This window comes from Varanus komodoensis, unplaced genomic scaffold (genome assembly GCF_004798865.1).
Source record: "Varanus komodoensis strain SLA01 unplaced genomic scaffold, ASM479886v1 scaffold6_4, whole genome shotgun sequence".
In the NCBI taxonomy this organism is placed as follows: domain Eukaryota; kingdom Metazoa; phylum Chordata; class Lepidosauria; order Squamata; family Varanidae; genus Varanus; species Varanus komodoensis.
Genome location: NW_025336347.1, coordinates 8327879 through 8340860, shown reverse-complemented (window position 1 = coordinate 8340860; position 12982 = coordinate 8327879). Strand labels below are relative to the sequence as shown.

General features: G+C 40.1%; 1 protein-coding gene across 12 annotated transcripts in view; it reads right to left on the bottom strand.

Moving 5' to 3' along the window:
• FOXP1 (forkhead box P1) overlaps positions 1-12472 on the bottom strand; it is a 664276-nt gene extending 651804 nt beyond the window's left edge. For 11 of the 12 annotated variants that reach the window (XM_044451999.1, XM_044452001.1, XM_044451998.1 and 8 more), the window contains exons 1-2: positions 12275-12472; positions 9862-9966 (exon numbers count right to left, since the gene is read on the bottom strand). The gene's annotated coding sequence lies outside the window, so the exon portion shown is untranslated. The remainder of the gene's footprint in view (positions 1-9861; positions 9967-12274) is intronic. The other variant, XM_044452009.1, reaches the window with a different exon arrangement.
• Positions 12473-12982: the final 510 nt, after the last annotated feature.

The following is a 12982-nucleotide window of genomic DNA, read 5'->3' as shown; positions in this document are numbered from 1 at the left end:
TACCAATAATTATTACTCAGTAAACAAAACAGGTACATTCCCATATATATGTACCCTAATCAAGACAGACAAACAGTCTGTCATACTCCTACACTGCCGGCCTCAAGGCAGTTCATAAGGTAACTTGCCCATGTCACAACGATATAATGGACATAAGTGCTGTATTCATTGGTAAAAGCCCCCACTGCCCAAGTGCAAGCTGTGGTGCTGCAGTGGCCACAATATGTCATCACAGCAACTGCCTCAAGAAGCGGCAATTCATAGGGTCACAAGATAAGGGTTGATTTGCTAATACAAAACACACTTATAAAATAAAGTTTACAACTGCAAATATGACACAGCCCTTACAGGCAAATCTATGATTAGGAGGTTTAGCAGAATATCACATTGCTTACACTGTAACCAGTATCAAAATTTTATATGAAAAAAATCTACACCTATAAAAGCTAACATATTTTCACCATATGTGATTTCGAAGTTCACTCCAGCTATAAGTTACTAAAGATTGTTACCTCTTACCAAGTAAGGCAATTATCCAATGAAGGTGCCAAACTACAAAGTGAATCAGTCATATCTTGGCTGACTTTTATCAGAGAATTCATCCAAACAATTCAAATTCAATTTAGATTTGCAGGACAATCTTATGCATATCTAATCAGAAATATACCCCACTGAATCCTGTGGGGCTTAGGAATCAATTTATCAAGTGATACCTTGCAGGTTAAGGTCATTTGCAGATGATTCAAAGCATTTTTACTCATAAGCAAGTCCAACTAGATTTCATGGAATTCACTTCCTTGTACATACATTCTATGATTATAGCCTTTGCACTGATCCCACCTGGAAGTAGATACACTGAAATCATGGCATATACTTCCAGTTAAGTACTCCTGGAACCAGAGTACTGTTGAACTAAAGCTGCTTAATCAAAGCAATTAGGCTTAACTATGCTGTAACTCAGACTGCAGGAATTTCACAGTATAAATACGGCATTAATTCCTAAAGAAATAGTAGTTATGTCATGTCCTTTCAAAAACACCCAAACAAAAGCAACTCATCTACACTGTAGTTTGCAGGGTTACCGGGAAAATCATCTTCACACTTTTAAATAAGTTCAGTGCATGCGTGTGCACACTGAAGACCTCTTAACTGAACTATTTTGGCTGCTGTTGCTTTAAGTCAAGAGCACATTCCAGACATACACAAGATTGAGATCAAAAATGCTGAGGTACCCAATACTACACTGAAATTTGAATTCCAATATTTACGCACAAGAAAGGATGTGATTTTTTTTTCCTTTAGGAGTGATCACAAAGCTAAGGAACACTGAATATTTTCAAGAGAAGAATGTCTCCCTTTTAAAATGTAGGATGCATTTTTTTTCAAATAATGCTTTTATATATGTAAGCTATGATCTAGCTAAGGGTCACACATCCATAAATTAAAACTGTGCACAGAGCTAAAAATCTATGTGATTTCTTGCCTTAGCAGCCCTTTCAGCTAAAGATGCAAGCCACTTTTTAAAATGAATGCCAGCTCTTCTCTTCAGCAGCACAAAATGCAGCCTTTGCTGTCATTCATATTTGGAACTCATCATAGACTGGCTCTTTGCACTTGCTCACAAGCTTATCTCTAGAAAGAGCTGTTACAGACTGGAAGCAGCCAATTTGAGCTGAGCGCCTCTCCACGTGCTGAGCGACAGTGGTGCAGGGTGCTTCCAGAAGGGGCTTGCAACCACTCTGCCTCATTCAAAGAATTTTAGAGGGGCCCCCAAAATGTCATCATCTACTTGTACTTCTTTCACATTTCCTCACTGTATCTTCCATTCTTTTTCTTACTGTGATAAATCTATTAAGGAAGAAAAGATGAAATTGCTGTAGAGATTCTAAGACCCCAATCTGGAAACACACCAAGTTTAACACAACTTTTTAAGCTCCTTTCAGGGCAAGGAAACCCAGTCCAACCTGTAAGTGTTATTTCTCCCACTGTCACACAAGCAGGTCTTTTCTCTGAAGATCTAGACATTTAACTGATCCCTGATACAATTTTATCTTCATCTATCACCATTTTTTTAATAGAGACATGACATTCTACTTACTGCTGCGTTCTCTCCATTTATGTCTCTCTTAAAATGCATGAACATCATTGGCCTTGCTATCTAAATCTAATAGTGTGCATCCGGCCACATAAAACCACAGAGGCTTTCCAAAGATGCCTTGGGAAGTCTGACTACTTTCATTTAGTGATGTGCTAATATGCTTAATCTACCAATTAAATGAATGGGTTCATTTTGTTAAATACGGGAGAGAGAGAGAAAACTTGGAAGGAAAGTGTGCCACAGAGCCCCAAGTAAAGATATTTGACCATAATTGCTGGCAACAAGTATGGCTGGAAAAACACATTAGGATAGTAATAAGAAGGACTAACAATATTTTTATTTTTTTCAACAACCACCTATCCAGAAAGAGATTAGACTTCCAGAGGGCCAGATTTGAACCACTTGCCAGAGGTCTTCCATTCCTGCCCTACACACTACTTTACTATCTCAAATAAGAGAGGGACAAAAGCATTCATGCATGCAACCTCCCACCAATGCATACATGCAGACCTTTGATCCCAAAACAGTTTTATCACATGACCAGCTGTTTGTCTAAGCCAAGCCAAAAGTACAATTAAATTCTAGTACTATGGCTTACCAGAATTATGTGTTTGGCCACTGGAAATGTTCACCACCTTAGCTCTGGGCACACTTCTACCATTCCTTTAGTACAGACTATACTGAGACTCTACATCTATGTTCCTTTCCTGTTTGTGCTCTTTCCAGTAGATTCTGCTGTTTTGGACTTTTTAAATGCCAATTCCTCAACATACTAAGCAATACAATGGAAAAACATGCACAGTGATTTTAAAAAGGAGTAAATACCATCCCTTTCCTCAGTTATTTCATAGATGGATCCAGTTCATTCTTAGCAAGTAGAAATGTTCCATAGTTCATAAGTATGAAGGACTGAAGCTTCAACAGTTCACGTTTCAATTGCTGGCATCTCCAGTCTAAACTACCATAGCATGGCTGGCAAAGACCTGTGTCTGACAGTGCCAGTTCGAGTAAACAATATTTTGTTAGAATCTAATAGTCTAACTATGGTAGAAATCAGTATTTTAACACAAGCCACTTGCACTTGTTACCTTATTTCTCTGTAAGAAATGAAACAGCCCTGATATACTCCCAGAAGGTCTTTTATGGATTAAAATTCTCATGGAAGGCCCTTATGCCTTTGGGTAGAATCCTGAGGCCATTAATGTTCATTTTTGATAAATTTAAGTCCTTATGTGTGTATTTGAGATTCTGGTGACAAACAGCTCCCATTTCCTGGTTACTAAATGTGTTTACTGTGTATCAGTGAATTTCCAAAGAAAACAGAAAATAAACATAGACAGGTCTGTCTGTCTGTCTGTCTCTCTCTCTCTCTCTCTCTCTCTCTCTCTCTCTCTCTCACACACACACACACACACACACTCACACACACACACACACACACACACCCTATACAATACCATTGATAACTCTTTGAAGTATTTTCATTAAATTAATTTTATAATATTATGCTTTCGTCTCTGAACATGCTTTATTTGAAAAGCAAAATGGAGTAGTATGAACAGTCTATGTTCCTGGTAAAACAAATAACTGAAAGAAAACTGACTTAAGAAATTCAGCTTCCAAAAATCTCGCAGGTATTTCCCAACTTACATCCAACACATCCTTTGTGTGGTCACTTTTAAGAAGGTCTACAAAGGAATTCAGAATAACTACTAAGTTAAAATATTGAGGAAATAAGCACTAGAAGAATCGTAACAATGACTACAATTGTTCTAAAGCAAATTATTAAAAATAAACAATACACATGAGAATTATCTGTTAGTGTTCCTTTGAAAACTTTCTCCTATATGTCTGTCTTGGAGAAAATCTACACTTGCAGATTCTAAATCTATTTCAACATAAAAGGCATAATGTAAATATTTCATGATATGAATTCCATTTTAAAAGAACTGTCAAGATATTTACAGTGTTCAATCTTATTTCTGCCTTTAATTAAATTTAATGTACATACTTTAATGCAATTTAAATAGATTATTAGTTGTCAGAATGTAATATAAATTTTGTTTACGATTCAGCTCCTTTAAGTACTTACATTGAGGAAACTCTTTTAACCCTGTGACTGAGTAGTATTTAACATCAAGATGAGACTTCTAAAGAGCGTCTGTTGCCCTTTACACTCTTGCAATAATCTTAAATTACTACAACTTCATTACAATTTCAAGGAACTAAACTGAGATATTTTAGAACAGCACAGATAGACTGATAGTGCAGAAAAATAAGTTATAACAACTCATGTATTAAAGCATTTAAGGAAGGAAGGAGAGACAGACAAGGTGAAGACAGTTCTGCCATAACTCTTCCTGTTCAACATTTCAAACTGAACACCATTTTACTCTTAGGAATTAATTAGGTATTCATGGCTGAGTAATAAGAAAACTACTCTGAGTGCCCATAATATAAAAACACCCCACATAAATAATACTGCAAATTGCTAAGAGTTTACCTCTGAAGTCCACATCAACTGGAAAGCCACGGCTAATATATAAATTTTAGCTGCATGTAATTAGCTTATCATTCTCGTGGACATTGGAGATGTCAAAATACACGTGATTACCACATTTCTTGTATTATTCATTTCTAATGTCTTACAGTCTTGAGCCAAATATGAAAAGTGAATAACAGATTTCATTCCAATTTCTCCCTTTTATTTTTATTTGCTAGAGAATACTCTGCAAAACTGTCATTATTTTCATAAAATTAACCATAGTTTCAGATAATACCTTCATACTGCTGTTTTCAGCAGCAGCTTTAAAAAGAAATAAGCTCCATGAAAAGCATTCAACACTGCATATCATTATTTAACTTTCCTGCCAGTCCAATCAAAGAATACACCTGAAGTGGTAACACTGGGCAGATCAATAGGACTACACACAAGCTTTAGTCCACTTACAAGCTTAACTTTGTGTCCGGGTCTGCAAATAAACCTCAACAATCCTCTGCTTTAAAAATCCACACTAAATGGATCCCACCATTTAATTTTCCCCTACCAGTGAACACAATACATATTATTGCATGTCCCACAATATAGCAATAGCTGGAAATAAATGAGGGATTTATAGTATAAGGGCAGCCTAAGCCAAGAAGTGCCTAATTCTATGCCAGTATCTTTCACTTCTCCAGACAGATTACAAGTGGAACCACTTCAGTACATAGCGATGCAGATAAAAAGCCCTGGGTTCAAGGCCTTGGTCAAGCTGCAGAAAATAGGTGATTCAGGGCCCCACTAGAACTGAACATATGACCAAAAGCAGTTTATGCTCTCAGATCAAATTAGCAAAAATGAAGGAATATGGCATCTGTACTATTCACAACAATTAAGCTGCTGTGACTTGAGATACAGACATACACCACGCTATAGACAGTGGGCTGTAATGTCCTGAAATAACAAAATGAAGAATGCCCTGTAAAATTTGGCCCATAAGACAATTCTGAACCAGTTTTTATTCATGCTATACACCTGCAGTATTACTGCTACAAATGGAATTAGGTAGACTATGGCATAGCATTAATTGCCTTCCTAATGCCACAGCTTTAATACTGAACATCTGCCCTTCTCTGACTTGACTGAAAACTTTTTTTAAAGCTGTTGGTCAGTCTAATGAAAATGATCTGAGGTAAGATGAAAGATGAGATAACGTTTTATGGAGTTGTGGTCTATGACGTAGTGCAGATATACTCTGGAACTCCTTTATCCCAGTATCCTGAAGAACTCCAGAATGTTCACATAATCATAATCAAGTTAACTTTTAGATAACTAAAAACGATATTTACAGTCCTATGAAGCTGCAAAGAATTCACTTGGATAACCAAGAATTAAAAAATAACAAACCCTGACTAACATAGGGTTTGTTTGTCATAAACCCTACATAGCTTTTAATATAAATGCATACATAACTTGATGGTCCTGTGTACTTCTTTAAAGGACCAACAAATTCCCATTTGTTGGGAATTTCCCAGTCACAGGAAAAAGAAACATTACATAGCTTCGCCTTGAAGCCAGGGAAAGTTGAGTTTAATTTAAATTGCAAAAACTTATCAATGCTAAAGAGCAGAAAACTTTGTATCACAATATTATTTCTTTCCAAAATCAACTGCAATATACATGCAGGAGCCTAGTTACATCTACACCAAAGTCCTACTGAATTGCATAAAAATATCCAGACCTGTGTCTTGAAGTTGTAATTAAGATATAGTAATTTAAGATTATCACAAGAGCAAAGGGCAGTAGCAGCACTTCAGAAGTCTACTCTCACCACTTAATGTCACTCACTCCTGGGGTTAAAGGAGCTTCTTTTAGTATAAGTACCTTTAAGAAAAAGAATCATAAACAAAATTTACACTATTATACTGTCAGACTATAATCTATTTAAATTTTATTAGAGCATCTCCAGTAACATTTAGAGACCGAACCACTATTGTGCCCGATGAATAACTGGATATACTTGGTAAATTATATTATTCACAGAATACCTGTACATGTACAGCACATTAGCTGAAATCCTTTACAGGGTATGCAAGCACAGGTTTACATCCAAGTTAAACAGTGCAACATGATAGCTCATGTATTTGACAGAAGAATATTCAGAGGCTGAAATCCACCTCCTATTGCCATTGATTATAATGGATCTAGATTATAAGATCAGCACTTAGCTGTGTTCCATTTTTAACTGTGTTAAGAAGTTGTAAGTTTGCTGTTATTTTGTCCACTGCTTCTTACAGTAAAAGCAGAACCATGTTAGATGCAACCATACTTGTCTTACTACCCACTGCCATTATATTTCTACATTACGTAAATCCAATTAAAATGAGAGATTTTCACCTATAAGCTGGGCTGCATTTGCCTTCTGAAAGGACTGTATAAATTAGATCCTAGAAGAGATTGAATCTAATTTTCCTACTAGTAGAGAAATGAAAAATTGTTGCACTTATTAGTAGAAATGCTGGGGGAGGGGAATTAGGAATTATTTATAGCTTTAAAAAGAAAGTTACATATTGCCACAAATGACTTAATGACTTAGCATGTGCTTAATGAGCATGTACTTAATTAGACAATAAAGGTACCAATAATATTTTTTAAAATCTAACAATGAGTGCAATAAGTTGTTTGGATGATACTTAAACTTAAGCTTTCAAAAGGTATAGTTGTTTCTTTTGTAATACAAAATAAAAATCTATCTAAATGGCATTGGCTTTTTATTTACTGATAGTTATTTGGCTCCTATATTTCAGACTGCCATATTCTATCATGCAGAAGTTGCCTTACTTTGTATTTTTAAATGATCTTATTAAAATAATATTAATAGTAAAAAAACTAGCTTGCAAGTAATTGCATCTGACCATAAGTACACTAACCTTAAAATATTTTAAACAAAACAGCCTAACCAAAACTATAATACAATCCTTTACATGTCTACTCAAGAGTAAGTCCCATTGCATTCAATAGCTTTACTGCCTGTAAATGAGTATTGATTGCAGCCTAAGGCTTCAATTCTAAACATATTCAATCACAAGTAATACTACACTGAACTTAGTGAAATTTATTTCTAAGTAAACATGTATAAGATTGTGCTATCATTATGTCTATTCATACTTTTTAAGGGAATCAAAAACAATAAATACTATTAAACATGCTTCATGTTCTTTAAAAAGAAAATATAATTTGAACTTGGAGGAGGGGTTAGGACTAAAATCACTCTGAACTTTTAAGGATCATGATGACCAGTATCCTCTATACTTGGGAGACAAATTCTGTAACTCCAAGAAAGGAGCAGAATAAAACTACATCACAATGAAACTCTTCCAGCCCACATGAGAATAACACTTCCAGAAACCCAAAATGTCTTTGTTCGCTGTCAGCTCAAGAGAATCTGTAACTGAAGGGCTGAACTTTATTATCTTTTCTTCCCTCTTTTTACATATGCTTGGGAACTCAAGCGTTCCTCTCTGCACTGCAAGGTGTTATAGATAAAAAAGGAAGTTGTACATCAATGCAGCATGAATGCACAATGCTGTCAAATCAGGGGATGTCTTTCCTTACACTGACTACTATCTCAGACAATGATCAGGTTAAAAACATGGATGGAAACAGTACGGATAGGTTTTCCTCCCAAGTTATCCTTAGGTTTCATAACAAAGATCAGTATTTGTAATGGTCCATTTCTCCATAAGAGAACATAGAAGTCTTGCTGCCTGATCGAATAGTCCAGATCTTTCAGTGAAGCAGCTCTTAACAACCGCCCAGCAGCAGCTTTGTTTGATCTCTACTGCCTTCCTTAATCTGGGTTGTCAAGGTTCACTTGTTGGAGGCTGTTTACTTTTTTTTTTAAGTGATTTTTCTCCCCCCCACACCCCTTATACAATGACTAATCCAAAGACTGAAGGAAAAGAATGCTGCCAATGCAAGATGTGAAAGATGAAATACCTTTTTGCGATGAGATTTTAGCAGACACATTTTGAACAACAGTTAGTAGAAAGTTTCTTTCCTTCATTCTATATATTGCTAAGAAGGTTGAAAAATATAAGAGAGGTTGAATTCTACTTTATTTTAAAGCAGTCCAAATTTCTTTACTGTCCTCTTTTTTAAAGTTCAAGAGGTACAACCCTTCCTTAATATTCCTTTTTTCTCTACAGAACTAATTGTTTATTTGGAAAAAGGAAAAAAAAATTGTCCTTTTTAGGCTTGGAAGAGACCTGCAAGCTTTGAATCATAAAATACCAAAGTAGTTTAAAATGTTTCCTTTTTTTCCTTTTGCATCTTACAATAAAATAAAATGTATCTCCTATACAAATAACATGAACATCATCCCTTACAGTCATTTCTATACAGAAATATACTCAGGTCTGCTGATGCTTTGTAAATTCAGATAAAGAAAATGTGAAATTATTGTCACAGAGTAAACTGCAAATAAATGTATGCAGTTTTGATTTTTAATGTTATCACTCAGCACCCAAAGAGTCAGAAAAATGTAACAGACATAACATATGCTATGCAAATATTGTTCAGATTACTCATTCCCAAAACAGTAACCAGAAATGAAACCCTTAACTTCTAAGACCACAAGTCAAGCTCTAATTTTCCAAGGATTTGGTATTCAGAAGCAACCATAAACAGTTAAACGTTGGGCTTATTAGTCTAAACAGCCAGAAATATTTTCTTTCATTTTAAAAACAGATCCAAAGAATTTCTAAGGGTGATTTTTGGGATGAAATTGCAACTCTCCCACCCAGACTGAAATCATCACAAGCTGGGCCACTGTCTTCCAAAGTTATGACTGCAATGTTGGTTTTTGTACCCTCTTGGAGCAAATGGGGAAAAATTAAACCATGTTATATGAAGACAATGCAAAATCAATACACTTAGTAGTCAACCCAGCAAAGATATTTGAACACAACGACTTGGAATTAATAATTATCAAGTGGGGTGGGAGAAGATGAAGGGAGAAATGTCATTGTATTTTATGACAGCACTTTATTCTTTGATAAACTCCTGAACTCTGCTTTTCTTAGCAAAAAGAAACTATGTTTTTATGACTCCTGCTCCCCCTCCTCACTTTCACTCCCTTGGAGGAAAAAATTCTGCCTGCAGATTTGGCAAACAAGAGGTTTGCACCTCTTTTACCAATGACATTCAGTGGCTTTTGCATTCTGGGGATTTTGCTTGAGTAGGAATTTCGTAAAGCCTCCACTGGTTCTCCTATACTTACCGATAGAAATAGCTCTGCAACTGTGTGATCGTCACCCTCAGCATGTAGCTCCTAAGCAAAAGCCTGCTGTTGCTCCTGTGATCTCCAGAGGCAAAACTTTGGACTCTATAGTTGAGAAGAAACCAAGGGTACTTTCAACAAGTCTCCACAAAACAGGTTTTGGTTAAAAGGTGGGGGAGGCTAAGAACTGGAAGAGGGAGGGAAAAATGTGCGGTTGTGTCTAAGAGAGAGATGCAGAGGGAGGGGAGGGGGTGAAAACCTTGGAAAGCACTTCCAAGAAAGGAGATCAGGAAACCAGATCTAGTAACTAGATCTAAGATCGTTATAGACGCGCGCGCACACACACACTGAACCCTCCTCCCAGCTGGGATCTGGTCTTTTTCTGGAGATAATGCACCAGGGGCAAATTATGGCAAGCTGCTTGGGTGTGTGAAGTTGCACATGGGTATTTAGCGATACTCCAGGTCAGAAGGCGGCAGCGCGCGGGGCGCGCGAGCAGAGGAAACGGCCGCTGGCTGGAGGCTGAGGAAGAAAGATGCGCTTCCACCTTTCAGCGCAGGAAAAGGAAAGAAACGGGGCAGGGGATTATTTCCGCCGCCGCCGCCAAGTCACTTCAGGGGTGCCCGCACAGATGGGGATCACCGGGTAGCTTGGGAAGGGAGATCCAAAAGGAAAAGGAGCCCCGGGTACGGCGGCGCTAGGAGATCAGGCGCAGCTGAAGTTGCAGCGCGCGCTCCAACTTTCACAAACTTGTCCCGGCTGCGAAGGCGCTCGCCCTGCTGTTGCAGCCAGCAGAGGCAGGGAAAAACCCGACAGGGCGCGGCGGCAGCACAGCAGCACCAACCGCGGTGTGGAGTCAGACCGGGAAAGTTTAGAGCAGGCACCGGGCAAAGGATGGTGGTGTGCGATTGTGTTTGTGTGAGACTCTGATTGACACCGGGGCGGGGTGAGGGGGAAGAGAGGCAAGGTAAGTGGTACCGCTTGTATATGGGGTTGCGTCTATAGCTGCAGACGGGTCTCGCCGAGCGCCTGGGAAATCACCCGTCTGGGGCTCCCTCCAGCGTGTCTTTGTGGAGTGTGCCGCGATCGCCACTTGAGTGCGGGACAAGAGGAAAGACGCACGACTTCGCGCATCGAGTTGTTCTCTTTACGGCTGGCACCATGGACAAGGGGTTCGGGCAGGGAAGTGACCGCTTGCGGCCTCTTGCATATTGTGCGCTTGTGTGTCGCTGTGACTTCTTTTCTGTGAACTTGAGCTTCTCTCCACGTGTGTTTCCTACCCTGCGGGCCTCGACCTGATCTGCGCGTGTGGAATCATCAAGCACTAAGGTGCGGGGTTGCGTAGTCTGCCAGGGCAATTGTGAGTAACTGTCGTGTTTGCCACCTGTATGTATGAGTGTGTTTGTTCCTCTTCTGAATGTGCCTTTGTGCGACTGAGGAAATGTGGTATTATCTTTGGCGAGAGACAAGGGGGCAATGCCAGTAGGTCAGTCTGAGTCTTTGTATATCGTCGCACAGTTTAGTGTGCATCACTAGGAACGGAGAGCGCAAACTGGCAACGCTTCCTCTCTGACTAGCCCATTCATACATACAGAAATCCACAGGGTGCGGTTATAAAGGAAGAAGTTCGGCGGGAGAACGCATCCAAAGAAAAGCATGAAATGGGGGGGGGGGAGCAGAGAGAGAGAGAGTGTGTGCGAAAACGGCGAGTTCAAGTTCAGTGAACATGTGAAGGTGTGAGTTGCAAAGGCCTATTCATTGATGCTCATTGTACGAAATCAGAAGGCGAAGCACATGGGGCAAAAGTTTGTTCAAGTAAACGAAAAGTTCTCCCCCCGCCACCTCTTTCTCACCACAAAGTACCCCAAGTTACCAGGGGAAGTGCACACACCCCAACAGCAAATCCTGCCCGTCTCCAAACACTTCCTCCTCCCTTTTCCCGCCCGAGGGACTTTTTGCACGCGCACGCGCGCGCGCGCTCTTACACACACACACACACACACACACGAACAACACACAAATACACAGACACACATACAAACGGGGCAGAGTAGAGGCTGCTTCCAACTTGCTGCGGTCATGTGTGCAACGTCCAGCTCGTGGAAAGGGGAAGGGTGGAAGGGAGCGGGGGATGGAAGAATGAGGTGCCAATGTGGGACATAAAGGAAAAAGAAGAGCCTCAGAGGTGAAGGAACCGTGGCTTCTTCCAGTGCGCCGGAGATGTTTTATGCAAATAGCCAGGACGCATATGGGGGGGTGAAGGAGGAAGAAGAGGGCGGGGGGGATGCCGAGGCACGTGGAGGGGGGGTTAGAGCCGGGGAGAGGGTGTTAAAGAGGAAACGTGAGGGGGGTGGGGAGGTTCGAAACAAATAGACTTAAAAGTGGATGAGAAAATGCGAAATGGCAAACTCACCCGCTGGAAACGGCCTGGTGGTGCCAGCTAAGGGGCTCCCCCCACTGCGGGCGGGCGGGCGGGTGAGTGAGTGAGTCTGTCTGTCTGTCTGTCCCTCCCTTTCCTCACTTCACTTCACTCCCTCCCTCCCTCTCTCTCTCTTTCCCTTTCTAGCCAGCCAGCCAGCCCCATGCAGCAGGCACAGCGTGCAACACAGCCACACAATAAATAACAATAGAGCCCTCCGCTCGAGTCGGGAACTAGCTTTCCAAATGGGGGAGAGCAGAGCAGCAGCAGCAGCAGCAGCAATCAGGCAAAGCAAAGCAACCCAGTAGCAGTAAGCAAGGGAGGGAAAGAGTCTTCTTCCCCCACTCGTGCCCCCTAATGGCCCCCACGCGTCTTGGAAGCTGGTTGCGGCTCTGCTCGGTGCACCTGGAGTGTTACAACCACTTTGGAGTTGTTGTTGTTTTTAAAAAATAGCTTTTAGAAAAGGAGGGCGAGGAAAAATAACACCCCGCGGAGGGAGATTTTGTTATTTTTTGCTGTTATGAGTCCCTGACGTCACATCCACCTGCTGGGTAAACAAGGCTCAGTGCAAAAGGGGGGGGGAGATACATCGCAGTTGCGAAAAAAAGGGAGGGGAGGGAAAAGAAATGGGGGAGAGATGGGGAGAAGGAGGCAATAGAGACAGACGGGAGTGCAGCAAATGGGAATGGTGGAAATATACAG